This window comes from Danio rerio, chromosome 7 (assembly GCF_052040795.2).
Source record: "Danio rerio strain M-AB ecotype USA chromosome 7, GRCz13ab, whole genome shotgun sequence".
NCBI lineage: Eukaryota > Metazoa > Chordata > Actinopteri > Cypriniformes > Danionidae > Danio > Danio rerio.
The window spans coordinates 21,062,599-21,086,905 of NC_141027.1; the positions used below are offsets into that span (position 1 = coordinate 21,062,599).

The following is a 24,307-nucleotide window of genomic DNA, read 5'->3' on the forward strand; positions in this document are numbered from 1 at the left end:
AGGGGGACTTTTTGTCTTAGAGAAAAAAGGTCACATGCACTACACAGGTTAAGCTCGTCAATTTTCCTGGTGGAGTCTGCATGTTCTCCCTATGTTGGCGTGGGTTTCCTCCGGGTGCTCTGGTGTTCCCCACAGTCCAAAGACATGTGGTATAAGCCAATTGGGTGAGCTAAATTGACCGTAGTGTATGTGTGTGGATGAGTGTGTATAAATGTTTCCCAGTGATGGGTTGCAGCTGGAAGGCCATCCACTCTGTAAAACATATGCTGGATAAGTTGGCGGTTCATTCCACTGTGGCGACGCCTGATAAAAAAAGGGACCAAGCTAAAAAGGAAATTAATTGAATTGAAATGAAATTAATTACACTTTTGAAGCAATTTACCATACTCTTTTGTTAAAGTTTTCCAGGGGAGCAGGTTTAAGGCTTGTGTTTTGATTAGTCATTTTAGTAATTATCATAAAGAACTTTATATTAAGTTTTTATCTCCTTCCGTTTGATGATATGCGCATATAGAATGATTATGTGTGAAATACCATTAAAAGTCTTACCTGGCATCATCTTGGTGCCCTGGAGTGAGAAATAGGCAAGATATTGAGGATCTGTGTGTGTGTTGCAGGGTCCGCTTGAGGCTTTACGAGCTCTCAGCAACAGGAGCTGTGAAAATGGCTCTCAGCTGATGTGGCAGAATAACTGCAGCCTGCAGACCAGACACAAACACACACACACACACACACACACACACAAAACCAAGGCAATATAATGGGGAAACAAAGGCGCCTTCCCTGCAGAGCCAGTCAGAAGTGTGTTTGGGGCCTGTGTGATGCAAATATAAGGAACACATGTTTACACAAACACACTTCTGTGTGCTGAAACACATCCAGACGTTTGTGGGCTGTTAATTTATGCTATTTAGGAATAATTGAAAGGACGGAGATCCTCACACACACGGTTTGATTGTTAAACTTATGCTGACGTGTGTGTGTGTGTGTGTGTGTGTGTGTGTGTGTGTGTGGGGAACGGTGTGTTTCTGAGAGCGGGCCCCTGGGGGCCGGGCCTCCAAAACCCCTGCAGCGAGGTGTGTGTGTGTGTGTGTGTGGTCTTAGTTTGAACATCTCTCATCACTTTGTGTTTGTCTGAATCTGTGTATTTGTGTGCACAGGTTAGTGATGACAGTTCTCGGAAAACTGGGCCTCCTCACTTAAGCCATAATATTGGGAACACACACTGCATGTGAAGCACAGAATCAGGCTTCTTTGTGTTTTCTACTATTAAGAAGAGAAATAAAGCTGATCGGGGTCTGTGCCCACCTGCTGCTGCAGATGTTAAACCTTCACTTCTGCTCTTGGTCTTTCTTTCTTGGCTAATTCCATTCACAGGTTTCAGGGGTCACATGAGCACCGGCCAGAAGCTTTCTGACTGTATATGAGTGTGTGTGTGTGTGTGTGTGTTTGTGTGTGATTTGGTTAGTTCTTACAGAGGCCGCCTTTACTAATCAGGATCATCCTCTCCTGCTTCCACAAGATCCAGCTCGAGGTCAAACACACAGACACACAACATCAGTTTTGGTCTATTTTACAGCTTTAATTTTTTATTTAATTTCTTTCTTTCTTTCTTTCTTTCTTTCTTTCTTTCTTTCTTTCTTTCTTTCAAAACTATCTTTCTTAAACTGTGCTTATTTTCTTTTTTAATAGTTTTGATGTATTTCCTTTCCTTCCTTCCTTCCTTCCTTCATTCCTTCCTTCCTTCCTTCCTTTTCTCCTTCCTTACTTTCTCTTTGTCCTTCTTTCTTGAAAGTTATCTTTCTTACTTTCTTAAAATGTACTTATTTTTTTAGTTTTGATATAATTTCTTTCCATTCTTCCTTCGTTCTTTCCTTCATTTTTTTCTTTTTCTTGAATGTATCTTTTTTTCTTAATGTCCTTATTTTTTCTTAGTCTGTAATTTCTATCCATTATTTCTTCTTTTTCTTTCTTTTTTAAAGTTATCTTTCTTTCGTTCTTGTACCTTTTTTCATTTTTTTAATTTACTTTTTTATTTTCTTTTTTCTTAGCTTTGATGTTATTTTCTTTCATTTACTTTTTTCTGGAAATGTACTTTTTTCTTTTAAAAAAATTACCTTTTTTTCTTTTTCTTTTTTTCTTGAAAGGTACTTTTTTCTTTTTTATCCTCTTAAAATGTACTTTTTAAATATATTTTCTTAGTTTTGATGTTATTTCTTTCTTTCATTCCTTCTTTTTTCTTTCTTGAAAATTATCTTTCTGTCTTTCTAGAAATTTAGTTTTATCTTTCTTATATCTTGAGATTAATGTTCTTTTATAGTTTTTTCTTTCTTGAAAGTTACTTTTGTACTTGAAATTTACTTTTTCTTTCTTTCTTTTGTCTTTTTTCTGTTTTTCTTTCTTGAAATGTAATTATCTATTTTCTTTTTTCCTTCTTCGTTCTTTCTTTCTTTCTTTCTTTCTTTCTTTCTTTCTTTCTTTCTTTCAAAGTTGGGGTCAGTAATGAGCTTTTAGCTAAGAAATGCATGATTTATTCACCAAAGAATCCAATCAAAGGATTAAACAAGAGATTAAAGACATTTATAACATTTCAAAACATTTATATTCTCTATTTCTCCCACAATATTAAGCAGCACAGCAGTTTTAATCGATGGTTATAATAATCGATGTGATCTGAGGCCTCGAATGAACATATCAGAATGATTTCTGAAGGATCATCTGATTAAACACTGCAAGCTCTGCTAAAACTTACACAAATAAACCTCATTTTAAAGTGTATTAAAATAGAAATTTATTTTGTATGGTAACAATATTTCACAACGTTACTGTTTTTACTAAACCTTTGAGCAAGTAAACACCATCAACCCCAATAATAGTCTATGAAACAAGTCCCATTTAGTGACCAGAGTTTAATTTGGAGTAGGTATTGGACATTTTCCTCCTTTAAGGAACACTCTTAACCATGTCTCTCCATCATCATCATCATCATCAGGTTTGTCTTGTTGTCCAGCTCTGGTTTCCTCTTTTTCCCAGAGTTGATTTGACAAATCTTAAACTTAATTATCCCCAGAAAAACCGCAGTGTTGCTATAGATTATCCCATGCTTTTTCCCAGCCTCTGTGTCTGCCTTGTGTTCTGAAATCAGCTCTGATATGGAAAAACAAAAGAAAGTTGAGTTTTACATGCTGATTCCCGATCTATACTCTTTTCCTTTTGAAGTGTTTAAAATCACAGCCGGTCAATAGTAATCAGAGGATACAGATGGGCGATTTTATCTTGTGATGACTCTGACTGTCTGTTTTGCAGTGGGTCTGTAATGGGGTCAGTGTCAGTGGCCTGGGCCGAAGGTAACTGATCTCAGAGCTGTAAATGCAAGCAGCAGACAGACAAACGGAGCCAGACTTCATTTGCATCTCCGTCTCTCTAGTTAAAACACACACACAGACAGTCAGAAGACGGTAGAGAACAGCAGTTATCACCAGAAACTGGGACATCTGCAGTTGTATTCAAAGCGCGCACAATGTGCAAACCTTTCCTGCTCTCTGTGGCGTCCGACTGTGCTGTAGTCGTGATAAGTGTTGTCTGATTTTGACTGAAGACCTATGATTTGTGTGCTAAAAATACTATCCAAGTGCTTTTATCTTTATCAAGTCCTCCTGACCGGATAAGTTATAGTAAAAACTTGAGGCTTTGGTGTGTTGGGGGAAAACTAGGGTTAGTGAACATATATTATAATGAGTATATAGTATATTCTTTATATAATATAAACAAATTATAAGGTTTGAGATCAAAATTATATTAAAAAAAAAAAAAAAAAAAAAAAATATATATATATATATATATATGTCATATAAATCAATTAAATGTTTGAAAATTAATATGTTTGTTTATAATTTTATATATTTTTACTTTTGTTTTATATAAAAATAATAATGCTCAGCTGAATGTTCATCAAAGAATTCTCTAGAAAAGCATTTAATAAATACATAAATAAATAATAAGTAGCACAACTCTTTTTAGGCATTGGTTTTTAACACCAGCATACTTGAATAGAGTGTGTAGGATCATGTGACGTGAAGATTGGAGTAAAAGAAAGAAACTTGAGTTATATTATTTTGAACACACAAAAAATACATTTAAATGTTTGCTGTATCATCGTAGTTAGCATTTAGCATTAGCATTATAGTGTAGCATTTTAGTATCACTGATATATTATTGTTAATTTATTGATATGCAGATTTGGTTTGTTAAATTGTTTTTTAGTTTGGTCACACTTTATTTTGACGGTCCATTTGTTGAATTTACGTTACATTGCATCTACAAGCCAACTAATTCTCTCATTAGATTGTAAGTAGACTGTTGGGTTGGGGTTGGGGTTAGGGTTAGTGTATGTTGACATGTACATGCAAAGTTTCTTAGTCTGTTAAAGGAGCAGTATCAACAGATATTGAGCAGACAGTCTACTAATACTCAAATGGACCATCAAATTAAAGTGTTATCTTTAGTTTTATTGATTTTTAATGTTCCATTTTCAATTTAGTTCAGTGATTTTATCAATCAAGTTAAATGAAGGTGAAACATTACATAGCTTAAATAAAATAAGGTTTCACATGTTTTTTTTTATTAATCAAAAAAGGTTAATTATTAAAGTTTTAGTAAACTATAATATGCTTTTTTATTCTACTTCTAAGTCTGTCTAATCTGTCTATCTGACAACTAGTCTAGTTTTGGCCTATTCTTGGATGTCTACAGCTCAATTTTAGCCTTGATGTAGACTAACTGTCTACTTTTAGATGTCTTTTAGGGTGCTTTCACACTTCTCCCCCTGCCACTTCTTCGGTTGGTTTGTGTTCATACTGTCTTTTTTCCTTCTGAACCCGGTACACTTGCATCATCGAGCTGCTGTTTTTTTTTTACGGCCGTTGCTAGGTCACGGTCACGAAAGCAAGCGCCGAAATGGAAAGACATCCGCAAATCGCGGTCATTCTGCTTTAACTGAAGGTTTTGGTTTCGGACATACAGAAAGCAAGTCGTGTCCATCTGCCGCAAACATATTATAAACATTCAGAACATCACACAGTGTCTGCAGGAGCTGTTTTTGGAGGAGACAAGCAGACATCACTGTGTATAACTGTGTTTGCTCTGGCTCAGTCCCGCGCATGTCACTAAGGTACGAAACGTGACACACACACAAACACGAACGAATGTTACAAAAACTACAGTTTACAGTTGTCAGTTGAACCGAACTAGAGTTCGCATGAACCGTACCCCAGACCACCTCTTTCAGGCAAACTAGGGTACGGTTCACGGGTGCACACCCGAGTTCAGAAGACACATTCACACTAGCTAAACGTACCATATTATGACGTCAAACTAACCCGGTTCGGACCAAAAGTGCTAGTGTGAAAGCACCCTTAGACGTCTATTAAACCCAAAATTGTTTGCTGGGAAGAGACTTTTTTTTTTTAAATGAAACTTGAGAAGGAGTGAGAAACAAAAATATACAGTTTTTCATCTCTTAATTGATCAATTGCAACATTTACAAAAATAGCGCAGATGTGAACCTCCAGCACACTCCTCCGGAGTAATCAGTTGATTTATCTGGTTAGTACTTGAGTAGACAAAATGACCAGAATGCCCTAGCCTGTGTGTATGTGTGACAGTTTGTAATTGTCAGTTAGGGGGCCTGGGGTTTGACGTGACCTACTTACAGAGTGTGAGAGATGGTCAATGGATCACGACCCTGAAGGCTTCCTGCCTCTCTCTCTCTCTCTCTCTCTCTCTCTCTCTCTCTCTCTCTCTCTCTCACACACACACACACGCACACACTGTGTTCCCTTATAGAAAGCAGAACGCAGTGCTCACAGTTGGTGACAGCACTAGGGCCGTGATCCAGCCTAACGAGAGCTTGCGGCCTCCCACAACTCCTCTGCACACTTCAGCTGGAAGAATCCGTCATGTTAGGAAACATAAACCAGTCCCACCAGCAGCGCCGCTTCCTGTCATTGTCACTGATTGCTTTTTTTTACGTGGACAAAACAAATGATGGAGACTGTAATTACTACCGTCAACAGTTGTAATCAGTGCTGAATCAGTTCCCTTAAAGGAGTTGTTCATCCAAAAATCAGCATTCTGTCATCAATTACTCACCATCGTGCCGTTTTAAAGCCATTTCTCTTACGCTCTTTGTGGAAAACCTAAACTGGATACAGACTATTGGGAGTGCACAATGCTCCTAATATATACCACATTGGCAGGGCCAGACAGAATCTGTAGACATTCTTTTGCAGTTTCTTCACAGAATTTTTGGTCACACTTTATTTTGATGGTCCGTTTGTTGAATTTAGTTACATTGCATCTACATGTCCACTAATTCTCATTAGATTATAAGCAGACTGTTAGGTTGCGGTTAGGGTTAGTGTAAGTTGACATGTACTTGCAAAGTTTCTTAGTCAGTTAAATGTCTGTTGAAGGAGCATATTAACAGATATTTAGCAGACAGTCTACTAATACAAATTTTTGTCCAATGATTTTTAGAGTATAGTAACTTAACATGAAATTAAAATGAAATAATTGTCTTTTTAACTTTAGTTTAAGGTTTACAATGGAAATCAAACAAACAAAGTGAGGCTCTCACATAATTAATAATAATAATAATAACAACAACAACAACAACAACAACAATAATAATAATACATTTTATTTATAGTGTGCTTTTCTCAAAAGCACACTATAAATAACCCAAAAGCGCTACAAGGCATACAAGGCAAACATTAACAAAGCAAAAAAAAAAAAAAAAAAAGCTGCAAAAACACCACAATAAGACATTAAATATAAACAATAAAATTGTATAATTAAATTGACAAAAATAATCAACCTAAATTAAAAGCAATGATTAAAAGGTGAGTCTTAATAAGTTTCTTAAAACAGTCCAGAGAAGCGACATTCCTAGTGCTGATGGACAGGGCCAGACAGAATCTGTGGACATTTTTTACTATTTCTTTTGAGAATTTTGTGAAAAAAATCTGTAGATTTATGCGGAATTATTTTAGAAATATTATAACTTAAAGCTTAATATATAAATAAAAAAAATCTTTTAACTTTTATTTAATGTTTACAATGCAAATCCATGTAGATCCACTTATTTTGTAAAAATAAAAACATTATTCAATAATATTCCTGAAATGAATGTAAAACCTGAATTAATATACAGTTGATGTCAAAATTGTAAGCCCTCCTGTGATATTTTTTCTTCTGGAAAAAGACTTGTTTGTTTTATTTTGGCTAGAATAAAAGCAGTTTTTAACTTAAAGAAAAAAAAAAGTTTTAAGTCAATATCATTATGCCTCTTAGGGCATATACAGGGGGGCTAATAAATCTGGAGGGCTAATAATTCTGACTTCAACTGTACATTTACACAAGCAAACCAATAGACTGATTGAAAACTCTTTGAGAAATGTGTCCGCACAAATTACTATGGCTTTCATATTGGTTATAAGACAGTACTGATATGGATTGATAGTGGATATATTGGTAACACCACATTAGCTGGTTCCGTTAAAGTATTAAAGCAGTAACTAACCCAGAAACTCCATGTTTTGATGCTGACTGTAATATCAGATGACACGCCATTGTTTTTGGGCTCCCCTGCTCAGTTCAGCGTAATGTGTTCCTCAGAAGTGTGAGATGTGTCAAGCATTAGTGTGTGTGTTGCAGAGGCTGGCAGGACTGCAGGCGGGTGATGGGGGCGTCAGGGTGAACCCTGTATTCATGAGCTGGGCGGCAGCTTCAGTTTAGCCCCCGGTCCCGATGCCATGTTTTAATATCGCTTCAGTATTTCAGCTGCATTTCCTATAATTCAAGCCAGCCTTGAGATGCACTTCTGAGCGCAGTTGGCTTTGAGTTTCACCCCATTTCTCTCTCTCTCCCTCTCTGTTTCTTTCCTATCTGGAGAAAAGCTTTAACGCATATGTCTGTTTAAAAAAAAAAAAATGTTATAGCTCAGAGCGCTGGATCAAGTCCAACTTCAGGGGTTAAATTTCCTAGGAGGCCGGACTCCCTCTCCTTCCCTCAGTAGCGAATCACTCGCTTTTCTGGAGTCTCTCCCTTCAGAACAAAAGAGGTCTCCACTGAAAGACCTCAGAAACACTCACACAAACATCTTAACACATATACTGCTGCATAAACACTCAATCATTTGCCAAAAATTATGCCTCGCTCGATGAACCCTCCCGTTCTCCATTCCCCTCATTCTTTCACTCTCTCTTTCTATTAGTTTTGCTGTCTCTTAATCCATTCGCTCTCTCATGTTACACATTTGGCTCTCAGTTTGTGTGTGTGTGTGTGTGTGCTGGGTTTAAATAGTTGCTGGTGTTTCTTCACTTCATTGCTTGTCTTTTCAAAGTGGGTGGTTTGACGGGTTTGTGCCAGTCCGAACACCTCAAACACTCGCTCGCACAACATGTATGCTTTACTATTGATTTTTATAGGCACAAGTTCAGACCAGAAAGTTTTACATCCTATGATCTTTGTGTGTTTTTCCTTTCTGTGATACATATTTTTGTTGAATGGGTTGAATTTGATTGTTTTCTGTTAGTCGGTTAACTCCGCGGTGATCTTGGATGTCATTCACATGTTGTTATATTAAGATTTCATAATGCTTAACCTTTAACCTTTCACTTGTTCAAAACCCATTTGAGTTTATTCTATTCATCTTAATAGAAGATATTTTGAAGAATGCTGGTTGCTGGCATCCATTGACTTCCATGCTACAAAACAATTACTATGAAATTCAGTGGCTGCATTCTTCAAAATATCTTCTGTTCTGTTTAACGAAAGAAAGAAACTCATAAGATCACAGAGTATCCGCGGGGTCTTAAAAAGTCTCAATTTTAGGCTTTAAAAAGTCCTAAATGGACTGAAACATTGTGTTGTAGGTCTTAAATCATTTTACACGGGTCTTAATTTTCGTACGTTCATGTAAAGCTATACCCAATCTGGCCAACACCCATCCAATCACTATCAATCTGAAAAAAGCTTATTTATTAACTCTTATTTATTAAGTCTATGTTTCTATTTATAAACATAATTTAACTGTATCTTCCTTACAACTATATTTACTGTTTTAACTGGGCCATTAGAAAAAAATACTTAGCATTTAGCCATGTGTTGGTCTGACATTTCATTCATAATGGTCTTAAAAAGGTCTTTAAAAGTCTTAAATCTGACTTAATGAAACTTGTAGAAACCCTGAATCAGGAGGATTCAGGATTCAGAAACAGGTCTGTAGATAGGGGGAGTTCGGGTGGTTCGAAAGACCTACCCGCCACTGACAAAAGTGCAGAATTTGGCTCCTTTACAAGCTCATTTGTCCCATTTTTGACAGTATGCCACCAAATTGTGAAAATAACCGATAGAAGAAGGCTGTAAGACTGATTACATTTTTAATTATTCAAATGGACAAATTCTTACTGAGGAAATGAGCTGTCCAGTTTGTTATTTGCCTGTAGGCTATAGTTTTTAATTTAAGTTTAACCGATTCCTATATTTTCTTAATTGATGGATGATGATAAATTTGTATTTTAAATCATGCATATTTTCATATTTTTTTGTTCAAAATTTAAAATATAAAATTCTAAGCTCATTACATTATTTATAAAACTGTAATGACTTTAAATGGACATTTGTAAATAAAGACTTTACTAAAATAAGCTGTGTTTCAATTCAGAGGCTGCATCCTCCGAAGGATGCATACTTCAAAGATGATTCCTTCGAAGTCCAAACAAGTCAAACCAGCCATATTGAAATGAGATGATCAACAGAAGTCGGATCTTGTCACTTAGCTACCATAACAGCAGGTGTTAATTAGCAGTGATAAAATTTAAGTGATTTTAAAACTTATTTTATTCTATGTACACAAACTCTATAAAACCACTTTTTAAGACATGTCATACTCTTTTTGAAATAAACCTAATTCATACATGTAATCCAGAGTTTTCTTTTAAAAAAAATCGTCCTGCCGTCATTAACGCGCAATAAATCTTGGGATGTTCGAGGCTGCAAATTATCCACTGGTTGTGTCCTTCATTACCGGGGAAACAAAGGATGCATTTTGAGGCTGCATTTGAATTTTTTAAAAATGAGACAGCCTTCACCACACCACAATGGCGCAGCACCCTTTGATTGCATCCTTCGGAGGATGCAGCCTCTGAAATGAGACTCAACTGAAGTATGGTAAGCACTTTGACAAAAATGTAGGGAATAATTTTGTTGCATCAAAAAAAGTGGTTATGATCACCATCCGACAAGCTAATCCAGTAAAAAGTTGTGCTTCAAATGTCACTAAAATGCTGTAACTCAAAATTTAATCAAAAATAAGGTGAATGACTGCAAAAAGATCCACTTTTTGAGAAAAAAGAACTAACCCTTTCAATAGGCTGGCTACAGACCTGTGATAAGGCAACTTTCATTTCTGGGTAAACTATTCTTTACTTAAAATTTCACTTTTTAGTCAGTTTAAATTCTGTACATAAACTATTTTTATTTTATGTTATTTATCTATTGGTTAAAAAAAAATTGAAAGATTCAATTATTGAAACTCTCTATTTGAAAACTGTTGTTTTGTTTTGTTACCTTTTGAGGTTTCTCGTTATATGTTAACACATTGTGTCTGAACCTCCCTTACCTGACATATAAAGCTGGTGTTTTGTTTTGAGATTTTCCTCTACAACTCATCAGGTTGTGCCTGGACTTCTGTTTTTTTTTTTTGAGATTTTCCTCCAGAACCCTTTAGATTGTGTCTGGCCTCTGAGAAAGTATTGGAGTGAATTATCGAATTTGTTAGCGACTGTGTGACTCATAGCGACTCTCAATGCCGTACAGCTGGACTACAAGAAAATCAATCCTCTTTTACCTTTCTTTTACCCCGTCCTTCTGCACTTTTCTTTCTTTCTCTTTCCCTCTGCCTCTTTCACTGTTGAGTTTCTCTGTGGCTCTCGGTTGGAGTCCAGCTGTAGTTTAACTCTGGAGCCACGGGAGGGAGAACAGATGGAGAGGTTTTCTTCTGTCCGACATCCTAAAGAAAGGGGGGTTAAAAATGCCAGGCAGAAGGGTTGGTGGGGGTTTGTGGAGCGGCGGAAACAAAGACTCCTCAAGCTTTTTATTGCACTGAAGTGATGGAGTGGTGTGTGTTTGTGGGTGGTTGTGTATATAGGGTTACTGTGAGTGCTTAGGTTCTATCTAGTGAATATTAAATTGGAAGTAAGATGTATGAAGATCATTTTAGCCAGGTTCATATTAGGTGTGAGGTTATGACAAAAGAAATTTATAAAATGAGTTAGGTTTAGTTTTATTTTATCCAAGTGTTTTTTTGCTATCATCAATAAATATTATTGACCTAAACAGCTGATTTATTCCATACCTGCCAACATTCAAATCCTAAAATCCAGGAGATTTTCTCAGGGAGTGAAGAGCTGGGGGGAAAGGTGAGGTGTGCACGAACTAAAAGGCAGGGAGCTGGTATGGGGATGGCTGTGAGTTGGGTTTGGTGCGCATGGGGACAGTCCCGTACTGTATCCGGGGATAGAACAGTACGGGAGATGGGCGGAAGATGGGTCTGAAATACGGGAGACTCCCGGGAAAAACGATTTGGGCCAGCAAGTCGCTGTTTTAATGAATGTTTCATTGAATTTGTCATTCAAGCGATTCTTTCAAAACAGCTGATTCATCCATGATTAGGGGGCAGCAAGTCGCTGCTTTAATTAATGTTTCATTGAATTTGTCATTCAAGTGATTCCTTCAGAACAGCTGATTCATACACTATTGGGGCCAGCAAGTCCCTGTTTATTGAATGAGTCATTAAATTTGTCATTTTAGCGATTTACTTCTAAACAGCTGATTCATCCACGATTAGGGGACAGCAAATCGCTGTTTTATTGAATCATTCATTGAATTTGTCATTCAAGTGATTCCTTCATAACTGTGGATTAATATACCATTAGAGGGCAGCAAGTCGCTGTTTTAATGAATGATTCATTGAATTTGTCAGTCAAGTGATTCATTCAAAACAGCTGATTCATCCACAATTATTGTGCAGCAAGTTCCTATTTTAATAAATGATTAATTGAATTTGTATTCAAGCCATTCATTCAAAACAACCAATTAATCCACCATAAGTGGACAGCAAGTCCTTGTTTTAGTAAATGATTCATTAAACTTGTCATTAAAGTAATTCTTTCAAAAGAGTCGATTCATCCACCAGTTTCAAATTCCAGTTTTAATAAACGATTCATTGAATTTGTTATTCAAACGATTCCTTCAAAACAGCTGATTCATCCACTATTAGGGAGCAGCAAGTCACTGTTTTAATCACTCATTGAATTTGTAATTTAAGCGATCCATTCAAGAGAGCTGATTTATATTGAAACAAACCAAACGATGTCTTGTTGTACAGAATAAAAAAAAAACATTTGCATTAATCACACACTGACATTTGGAAAACATAATTCTTGCTTGATTGATATTACTAATTAAATCATAGCTCATATATTGTTTGTTTTCATAACTTGCCATTCTAAGGCTTCATCGAACAGTGAATGTTTTTGACAAACGAGTGACAAAGTCAATAATTTCAGCTGACACATTCTTAAAACAACCAATAAGAATTTATCATAGACAATACAAACTATGCACCCCTTCATATGTGCTTTCAGCATACTTAAATTCATGAATTTTGACTGTTATTGAGGTTGTTTGGTATATTCATCTCCTTTAAAACAGAAGACATGCTGTTTGCTGCTGTCTTATATTCACAAGTTTCTACATGCGAGTACAAGGAAGTTATATCAATTTAATAATTATGAAAGCCAAAGATTTGCATTTTAAAAGATGTTGTTGTTTTTTTAACTGAAGCTGCGGTTAGGTGTTCAGAGGAATCATGTCTGATTGGTTCGTCGGGAAACCAACTGTTCAGACTATAAACAGATATTTTGATTTAATGCCTTTAAACACGCAATCAGTGACTTTGTTTTGCGTTCTTTGAAAATGTAAGCACATGTGGCCCCATCCTATGTGACGCCACGCACACACACACACTTGCAGACACACTCAGGGCTGGATGTTTAGAACGAGTGGGACAGTGTGTCTTGTTTAATATAGTGCAACACACACACTATCAATTACTTTTTAGCTTGGCATTCCAGAGTTTTGGTTTGTGCATGTATTTCTACCCACCTGGTTCATGTTAGTCTCTCTCTCTCCCTGCATGCTCTCTCTCTCTCTTTCCATGAATAAGTGGCCAGATCTGGGCTGAATGGGGTTTGATAGGCATCGTCAGGCAGCAGCGCTCCCTGTATCTGTCTCTCGCACTCAGTAGGAGTCGGGATATTGAGTTTCGCTTGGGTTCGGAAGTGAAATGGGGTGCAGATGAAACTGGTCTGTCCTCGCCCCGCGCTCTCCCTCCCCCTGGCTTACATCTCAGTCCGCAGGCTGCTGCCGTCTCTCTTCTGAGGGAAATATCACATCATGAAGGAAAACATAGCTGCTCTCTCCCCCAGTCCCTGCAGTGCAGATCATTTATTTATTCTTCACATCGGAATTGGAGCGCAGACAGGAACAGACAAGATCAAATTCATAAAGTCCTTCTGTAAGATCTTGAAATGCGATAGTTTGGGGTGTAACTGTTTTTTATTTCAAGCGTTGATGAGATTTTTTGGGGAGGGCATTTTGGCTTCTTGCATTTTTTAAACCAAATCCACAACATTTTGTGTCAGTGTAGGAAGATGGAATATATATTTGATGCAAATCAAATGAGTTTTTGAGCAGTTCACCCACAAATTGCTCTTTTTTTTCATTGAATATAAATGAAAAGTTAGCAAAAAAGTGCTGGAAAAGAGAAAACCATGAAATTTATGCTCTATATTTCAAGTCTTCCCAAAGCCACACAATAGTTCTGTTTACAACTTTAATTGTTCAAATATAATTAAAATCATCGGGTTAAATGATTCTTTAAGATACCGTTTTACATGTGATTTTCACAACTCACTGTTTTAGATTTTCTGTTTTGGGAAAAAAATCTTCTCTCCGTTAAACAGAAATTGGGGGAAAAATAAACAGGGGTACCAATAATTTAGGGGGGTTAATAATTCTGACTTCAACTGTCAACTTAAGTATACACATATTAGTTACATTATATATTAGTAGCATAACACACAAAAATAAGTATAAAGTAAACTTTGGTAGTTGGTAGTATGTGTATATAGTCATTACATACTATTTTATATTTTCTTAAAGGGAACCTATGATGAAAATCATCTTTTGGAAACTGTTTGGACAGAACTGTGTGTAGGTTTAGTGTGTCCATTGTCATTTTGGAGGGATCTAAAGACGTTGATTCTTTTTTAAAATTTCCTGTCGGTAAAATAAGATCCCTCCCATTTTGAGTACCATTAACTGTAGTCTCTGTAGTAACGCTTAAAATCATATTAACAAGACAGGATGTGCGCAAAGCAACTGGGAATATAAGATCTGTTCAGCTCTCTGCGATCATCAATCATCGTCAAATGTGATCAAGAATGAGTTTTACAAGTTGAAAACGTTTTTAAAACATTGCATGTTTCTAATGAATTACAGGGAGTTTACCTTTTTTACTTTATCACCACGCTACACGTCAGTACAATTATAGAAGAAGACGCATCAATCCTGGTTTGTGGATGCTAAATCAGGTTTATTTTGTACATTAACATTACGAATTTCCATACCGAAGTGGATATTAACATGTATCCTGTCACATTTGCCGTGCAAAAGCGCGCTGTACGTGTCCGCTGTGTGTGTGTGTGAACTTTGTAACGACATTGTGTGTGACTCATCATTGCAGAAAGGCTTGAATTAACTCCACAACAAACACATCAAATAATCATTGTTAAAGTTCTTGTTGTAGTATTTCTCACAAACGTTACGCTGGATCTGCTTGCTTCATGTTTGTCACTGTGCTGTTTATCTGATGCAGCCAAGGCCGACATTGAGGCACACTCTGCAGACACGTGGGAACGATGGGCGGTGAGAACTAGCATTAAAGGCACAGGCAACAAATTGAGCTATGATATGTTTAGAGCAGAAAATTCGAATGTTCTGAAAATTATAACAAACCTTCTGAGCTGAAACTTTATAGACACTTTCTGGAGACACAAAAGCCTTCATCATCTTAAATCTTGAAAAAGGGGTCAAATAGGTGCCCTTTAAAAGATATATCTAAAGTTATATGCGTGCCAAATACTCTTCAGTTTTAAGTAAGACAGAAATATGACAAATAGAATATCAAATCTCAGTCATATAGTCAAAAATAAGTGCAATAAAATAGTTTGACACAGGAAAACTGTAACAATGTTTTTTACACAGGAAACAAAATGCAACCTTGCTCTCACTTGAAATGTGTCCACACATCAAGTCCTTTAATTTGAGGTTATTGGATTGAAGTTAACCAAAGTGTGGGAACCCTGAGCTGAGTTCACCTTACAGACAAACTAAGTTGTTCAAAATTATTTAAAGGTGAATGCTTGTACTTTCCTGCTGATGGAATTCTCATAATGGACAAATGCATAAAAACAGTCTTTAATATGCTTGTTCTGGCTGTGCCATATATTCAGGCTCATATCTATAAATCAACATCAAAGTCAGTAGATATTACTGGTAAAGTTACATCTTGTCAAAACAGTCTAATGTAATTTGTTTGTGGTTCTGTGGAGTCACGACGTGGCATGACAGATGGCTAAACTGAGCGAATGTGTCTTTAAAAGCTAACATAATTATGTCAGCGTACTGAAAGGACAGGGGTGGGAAGAGAGGGGGGCTGTTTTGATTTATCCGTCCATATTAAGGCGACATTTGCAAACCAAAACCATAAACAAAACAGAGCAAGTGGCTGAATGGACGTGTGAAAGTGAGTGGGAAAACAAGAGCGGACGGCCTGTACCACTTGACCCTGTCTTAGGGGTGTATGAGCGATGGGTGGATAATCCCCGAACACTCACACCCCTCTGAGACCCCCTCCAGAGCCGCCCCAATGTGGCGCACTCGGCTGTCAATCATGCCACAAAGCTGTCTGTTAGCGGATTAGGGACCCTCTCTTTCTTCCCGGAGACTTCGCTCTCTCCCCATTTCTTCTCTTGTGTGTCTCTATCTCATTCACTTATTCCCTTCATTGGCAGCTGCCTTTAAATCCGGTTCATTTTCTGCTTTTCTGCTTCCACACATCCTCTCCCTTTTTTTTTTTAACTCTCTCATTGGTTTTCCTCACCCTCTCGGCTGTAATCTCCTCACCGTACCTGCTTTTCCTCTCAAGCCGCTTTCGGAAACGATTCTTCGCGTCTGTCCGCTCTATCTCTCCATCCCATTCGTCCCTCATCCCTCATTTCTGCAGGAGAGATGGAGGGCATCTGGCAAGGATGTTCCTGTTCAGCTGTGCCAGGAGCCGCAGTGACAGACACACACGCGGACTGCAAAAACCCGAACACCACCTATAAGAAAGAGAAATTGTCAATGTGATCGGCTAGAGCAGTGGTTTTAGACTGTTTTTTGACTTAAAGTAACAGTTCACTAAAAATTGACCAAAAATACCCCAGGAACTTACTCACCCTCAAGACAATCATCAATGGATAGTCAACAAGTAAAGCAGATCAAAAAAGTTTATTTTAAAATTGTCCTAAAACAAGAATGGGTGTTGTTCACTAGTTTTAGGACAACTTTTAGGAAACATGATGATCCACTTCAAATGTTGACTGCCGTATATGATTTTTGTTCTGTCAGATTTTACTAACAGAAATATTTTACTTTTGATGGGTGAATGCATGTTATGTGCGACTGATAAACAGTTGAAGTCAGAATTAATTGGCTTAAAAAAGGGCTTAACTAGGTTAATTAGGTTAACTAGGCAAGTTTGGGTGTTTAGGCAAATCATTATATAGACCATTTCAATATGGCAATATTCTTTGTCCATGAACAGTTCCTGTTTGTCGTTTTCAGCGCTGTAACAAGACACGAATCAGTCACAACTAAGGCCAGACAGAATCTTGTAAAAAAAAAAACTTGTAAAAGAATTTTGGAAAAAACTTGCTGATTTATGTAGAGTTATTTTGGGAATATCGTAACTAAAAACCTAATATATAAAATAAACAATAATAGTTTTTTAAATTTTATTGAATGTTTACAATGCAAATCCATCTAGATCCACTTAATTGGTAAACAAAGCAAGTCTCTCTTGTAATATATGAACTAAAAGACAGAAAATATTACTTTACAAACTATATCGTAAATAAATCAAATAAACACTTTTATATTAGTCTAAAAAAATTTACGAAAGTAAATAATTAATGATGGGCTGGAAATCTGCAAATTTCTGCACACGCAGATTCCATGTGGGCCTAGTCATAACCTAACTAATAATGTTGCACAGCTGTCATAAAAAAACATATTAATATGTGAAGCTTTTTGGATTTTTAGAAGCTATGGAAATAAAAAATCTAAAACAGGAATAACATTAGGACCTTTGTTATTGTTTACATCCCTCAAAATGGTCTATAATGATGGTTTGTTTTGCAGACACTCGAAAAAAAAATCTAGCTTAAGGGGGCTAATAATATTGACCCTTAATTCATTCATTCATTCATTCATTCATTTTCTTCTTGGCTTAATCTCTTTATTAATCTGGGGTTGCCACAGTGGAATGAACTGCCAACTTATCCAGCATATGTTTTACATAGCGGATGCCCTTCCAGCTGCAACCCATCTCTGGAAAAAATCCATACACACTCATTCACTGCGGACAATTTAGCCTACCCAATTCACCTGTACCGTATGTCTTTGGATTGTAGGGGAAACTAGAGCACCCGGAGGAAACCCACGCGAACACAGGGAGAACATGCAAACTCCATGCAGAAACCCCAACTGACTCAGCCGTGGCTCAAACCAATGACCTTCTTGCTGTGATGCGACAGCACTATCTACTGTGCCACCGCGTCCCCACCCTTAAAATGTTTCTTAAAAAATTAAAAGCTGCTTTTATTCTAGCTGAAATAAAACAAATAATAATATTATAGGAAATACTGTGAAAATGCCTTGCTCTCTTAAACATCATTTGGGAAATATTTGAAACGGGAAAAAAATTGACTGGTGGGCTAATAAATATGACTTCAACAGTATATGACGCATGATGTAAGACATATTCGCTACAGAGGCTCTTGGAACAAGACATATCTCGCGGGAACCACTTACCACAGTTTGTTTACTATAGAAGACAAGGATGAACAAGAAAGCCAGTTGGCTTGGCATTGCTGTAAAACATTGTACACAGTGTACTACAATATTGTCATGTGTCTACCTGTTTTACATCAAACAATGCATTTGTCAGACGCACATTAAGTATTTTCAACATCCCCTGCAAGTGGTTGGAGTTTATAATAAAAAAAAATGAAATTCTTTAGTGCCAATAACTTGAGAGGGGTCTGGATGCAGTCTTGGTGGAGTTGCAAGCTGCGTTGCATACAGTGCTTTAGTAATGCACCCACCTGCCCCTACCCCTCAAAGTGATGTCACTGGCTCCATTTGAGTGCATTGTGTCTGACATTGCAAGTCTGAGATATGCAGTCTAAGCTTGCAAATCCGAGTCTGCGTCCAGATACTATTGGATAACTTATTGGTAAAGCATGTTAACATGTAGCAATAGGGTATATGCACAGCTAGTGTTTCTTCCAATACCAATAAACTTCAGGTGAACGGTTATTGTGACTTTTTCGAATTTTATATGACTCCTTTTACAGCATCGATTTTGTTATGTAATTAAAATACAATCAGTTAAATAGACTTCAGCATTCATTTAGTTGTTCAAGTGTAAACTGTGATGAAAACCTATTAACATGCCCATCAGGATCAGCAGGCGAATGCAGAAACACTATTGAAAATACTAGGGTAAAATAAACGGTCATATTTTAAAGACATGGCATGGAAAACTTAATTTAATGCAGTGTTTCTTGTACAATCTGAGACCCACTTTATATCTTATATCAACGAGGCAGTGAAGATCCCTGATTTTTAAAGAAAACACCTAAAACGCGCTGATTTTGTAACTGCATACAGTTCACCGGAAGCGCTTGACCCAGGTTACTGCAAAATTCAAAATCCTTCATCATAGCAATGCATATACCTTATATGGTGATCACAGCAACTCAAGTTTGATTCCCAGCTTAATGTCTTTTGCTGATCCTTCCCCCCTCTCTGCTTCACACACATTATTCACACATATAATTAGTAAAAAAGAAAATTTAGTTTTGTTTTGTTTTTGTCTGCAAAAACACATAGATCCACTTCAAAAGAAATAAGTCCTATATTATGGGGTGGCGTATGGGATAGTTTGATGATGGATTTATGCATCTTTAAAAGCTTTAAAATAAAAGCCACTATCAAAAATAGTTATACAGCATAGACAAGGCAGGGTAACATTTAAAACTACTCAGATTGTGATTGTCTGAAAAAATATATGTAACGGAGGCCAGTTAGTTAGTGCTTTGCAGGTAAACCTCACTCCTCTGACCTCTAAAGGTGCTATAGCGACAGACGCTAGAGGCCGTGGTCTTTAGCCTCCTTGTTAGAGCAACCGACTCCCTTGTGGAAGGTTGCCGTTTTGAGGGGCAGTGGTAGCTCTCAAGGTAAAACACAAAGACTTTTTGCAGTATTTTTGCTTTAATTAGGAAAAGTTATGTTATTGTTTTTTAATGAAGTTAAGGGTGTTATAATTTAAGAAATATATTTTTAAAAAAACTGTTTGTGCTTCAAGTAAACAGCTGTTATCAAGTGGAGAAGAATTGTTGCATTATTTTTTAACACATTTTGTCTCATTTAGAAACTAATTTCAGTTGAACTCTTTGGTGTTTTATCATAATTTGCAACACCTAATATTACAGTCTAATTATTTTAGCTGAATAATTTTGTTATGAAATGAATTAACCATGATTTGTGGCATCACATTTTCAGATTCTTCAATTAAAAGTAAGTTATTTTAACATAATAAGTGTTATATTTGATTATTTAATAATTATATATTATAATTATATATTTAATAATTATAATATTATTATTTTAAACATTTTTACACAAAAATGTCTGTCTGCGTTAATTTTTAGCACTCTTTGCTGTTATTTAACCTTTACAAACAAGCCAACAAAAGAGTTTCAAACATCTGATGAACATCTTAAATTAGGCATAACTGAGAACTGAGGTTTTCTAATCTGATGTTTTCAAAAAGGGCATCGTGGGTCTGTGTGGCATCAGAAAATATGTGAACTGCTGTTTTGAGCATTTTGAACATCTAAGCAATAACATTTTCCTTCATGTGGCCACACACACACACACACACACACACACACACACACACACACACACACACACACACACACAAACAGCTCATGTTATAATTCTGCAGAAGAGATTGAAAAAGATTTAGACGTCTTTTCCTCCCTGTCCTTCACCTTTCAGCTGTTTTGTTTTTAATATCTGTAATGTGAATGTCTGGGGTTCATTCCTAGAGGTTAACATGATAATCAGCTAAAATACCAGGAAAAATCACAGACTTTAATCCCTCATGATTAGAGCTCAGAGAGGAGAGACTATTTCCCTGTTATTGCAAAAAACTGTGTGTGTGTGTGTGTGTGTGTGTGTGTGTGTGAGAGAGAGAGAGAAAGAGTGTGTGTGAAAGAGAGAGAGCGGAAGTGCAGGATGATTTAGCGTACTTGTCTGTAACGTTATCTCTGTCTTTAATTCATCTTCTGAATGATCTGGTGTAATTAGATTTGTTTTTTATTCTCTTCCCCTCCGCTGGAGATTGATGCTCTGATTAAACCCACAGTCATGAGTGAGAGTCAATCTCTCTCTCTCTCTCTCTCTCTCTCTCTCTCTCTCTCTCTCTTTCTCTCTCTCTCTCGCTCTCTCTCTCTCTCTCTCTCTCCTCTAAATAAGCAAAGCCGTAAGTTCAACAGTGTCTGGAAACACACTGCAAGACAATTACCTTATTCTACCTTACTCATTAACCTGGCATTAAACTGATCCAGACTCTGATGTAGCTGCCTGAACCTAATCTGCCTGTCCTTTCTCAGATTTCCATGGACTGAGAAAGGACAGGCAGCTGAGGTGATTGTGACATACTTGGCTTCAGACTGTATAAAGCTTTACAGGATTTTTTACTGCATGCTTGCATAATTAGTACACACACAGACACAGATACAAACACAGTTCTTATGAATCTATATTAATTGGCAGATGATGTGCACATGAAATATTACGTAAGGTTTATGTTTTCAAAAATGCTGGGTTGTCGTAATTCAACCCAGAAAATGAATATGACCTCATTTTTTCTCTAGTTCAATTCAATTCAAGTTATGTTTATTTCTATAGCGCTTTTCCGATGTAGATTGTGTCAAAGCAGCTTAACATAGAAGTTCCAGTGAATTGAAACTGTTTCAGTCCAGTTTTTAGAGTTGAAATAGATAAAATTCAGAGTAGGCAAGACATTTTTTACTGGGGAAGTCAATGAGTGAATAAATTATGACAGAATTTGTATTTTTGGGTGAACTATCCCTTTAAATTACATTTTTTTTCCACCAAGGCTGCATTTACAGTACACCTCAGGTTCAAGTGACCCAATTCCGATTTTTTTTCTCTAATGTGGCACAGATCAGATTTGGCTCATGTAAGTGTAAGCATGAAAAAATCACATGGATTCCGATTTACTCAAATCAGATTCAGGCCTTCATATGTGGAAATTTAACCAGTAAAAATCGAATCTGTGCCCTCGTGTCTGCAGTGTAAGCAGGTAGACTGTATTTTCACCTGTCAATGCAAGTTGTGCGTCATTTAAAAACCATAGTGCAGGGGTGGCCAACCCTGTTCCTGGAGAGCCACCTTCCTGCAGATTTCAGTTGCAATATCAAACACACCTGCCTGTAATTATCACGTGGTGTTCAGGTCCGTATTAATTGGTTCACCTATTTTCAGTAGTTTGTGTGTATATAAATATGCATGCTTCAGTTAACCAAATTCATATAGTCTATTTTGAGATGTGTAATAAAATAACTATAGTCCTAATGTATTTCCTATTTTACATTTTTCATTTCTATAGCTTCCAAGCATGCAAAAAGGTCCACATATTGATAATTAATGTTATGATTAAGTTATGATTGAATTACCTTTTGTTAAAAGTTATGAAGTAGTTTGACAACAAGCAAGAATTGTTCATGGGCCAACATCACCACATTGAAATGGTTTATATTTAATTCAATTACATCTCATTGGTTATCAAACTTTTTTAAGTTGTCTGCAATTTGAGGGATAATGCTCATTCTGTTAAATTTAAGGACTTTTCAAGCACTTTCCAGGTGCATTTTAAATTAGATACGAGTTTAGGCTATATGTAGATTAAAAACACCAATTTTTTTAAGAAACTTGCCTTTTGAACGCTTACGGTATCTGTCTGTAGGCTAGAACTGCTGGTGTTCAAATTCTAGATTCAGCCTGCCGACTGAATATTTTCCTGCATAATGAGGCTGCTGGGCGCAAGCATGCATTCACAATGGTGTGAACTGTTATATAGGGGTGGTCAAATGTGTATCTATATTATATTTATTTGTCTATTTTTATTGTTAATGTTATTATTTAAGATACAGATCAATGTAAGCTATATTTCACTGTTTAATGAAAAATTAATTCCCTTAATTCGCACCCTGGCTGTAACCAATGTAAAACTATTGAACAACATCACACGCATAAATCACGACATGGCTATTATTAATTACATTAAGATGCCTACTGGTTTAGAAAAAAGCCTAAATTAAAAGAAGATGGCCAAATGAGAACTTTTCTGTCATAAACTATAGTAAAACAACAAAAAGAATTAAAAAAAATGAAACCATGTGAACAGATTAAGTAAAGGTGATGAAGAAAAGAGCTATCTTTTCAGCCCAGTCAGCGCCAACTTTTTTTCCCGGTCATTGCGTTTTTTCTATATCTACGTTTCCATCCACCTATTTTTATGTGCATTTTAGATATGCGCAAAAAAAAAAAAAAAAAAAAGATTGATGGAAACGACAAGATGCTCATACATTATGAGAAGGATACACTTTTTATTTGATAAAAAAAGATGTAAATAAACTACGATGGAAAAACTTTTACTCAACAAATTCCAGTATGCGCAGGCTGAGCACACTGTAAAACATCTGAAACATTGTTTTGGTCATTCTAAAACATCTTAACCATTTCAGTATTAGTGTTATTATATTATTAATTACCTCCTTAACTGTCAAGAGTGTCTGTGCTCCGCGTCTCACGCCCTTAAACGTCACCGTGTGTTCATTGCATGTTGGCAAATAAGAAGCAAGCAACGTATTAAATAAAGAAAAGATTTACGCAGCTTCTCTTGCCGCAAATTCTGGTTTTACTGTTGATATTTGATGCCAGTTAATCAGGAAGTGAAATTTTTTTTCTCTGTGATTCATTGTATGGAAACGCTGCTTTATTCGCACGTCTTTTATGCGATTTTTCAGTTTTGCACATAAAGTTAATTCACATTTGTGGCTATTGCCTGCCGTGGAAATGCAGACAATCAGATACGAGTCACTTTTAAAAGATGATGTAAGCGGGTCGTCAAAATATCAGATACAGTCACAAAACCGGAATTGACCATCAAGATCTGCTGTGTAAAGGCAGCCAAAATGATTGGATTTGTCCACATTTGACCCAGTGTTGGGTTAAAACAACACACACTCAACCAGTAATGCCCAAACTACTAATTTTAAATCAGTTAAATACACACAAATCTTTTTTTTTTTGAGTTTCTTTTACTAAAGTAACTTGGTAACTTAACCAATTAGGGTTGGGACAACATAAAGAAATTATGTGGAACCCAGCAAATTTTAAAGTGTAGAAACATAAATAAATGATACTAAAATTGCACGGATATATACAATTTTCATCCTCAAAAATATAGAAAATGAATGTTTCATAACACTTTCAATTATTAAGCACTGAGTGAAAAATGATTAAATAGATACACTGCTAAAGCATAGCCATATATATTTTATTATGCATCGCCATGTGAAGCAGTTTAAAAAAAAGGTCATAGATGATTCATTGGTTCTGGTGTAGAAACTATAAGGCTGAAGTATTCACGTGGCTTTTTCTCCTCTGTTTAACGCACAGATTCCTCATGCATTCATGCGCGCACAGACAAAAGAGTGAAATTCCCCACACATAATACAGATCATTCTCAGAG

General features: G+C 36.4%; 3 protein-coding genes across 5 annotated transcripts in view; 2 read left to right on the forward strand and 1 right to left on the reverse strand.

Annotated features, from left to right (window-relative positions):
- si:dkey-111f13.5 overlaps nucleotides 1–1,333 on the forward strand; it is a 40,114-nt gene extending 38,781 nt beyond the window's left edge. The window contains exon 7 of the mRNA XM_087260942.1: nucleotides 1,161–1,333. The gene's annotated coding sequence lies outside the window, so the exon portion shown is untranslated. The remainder of the gene's footprint in view (nucleotides 1–1,160) is intronic.
- LOC147843097 (uncharacterized) overlaps nucleotides 1–24,307 on the reverse strand; it is a 552,330-nt gene that overhangs the window by 25,821 nt on the left and 502,202 nt on the right. The window lies entirely within an intron of this gene.
- efnb3b (ephrin-B3b) overlaps nucleotides 1–24,307 on the forward strand; it is a 125,876-nt gene that overhangs the window by 11,445 nt on the left and 90,124 nt on the right.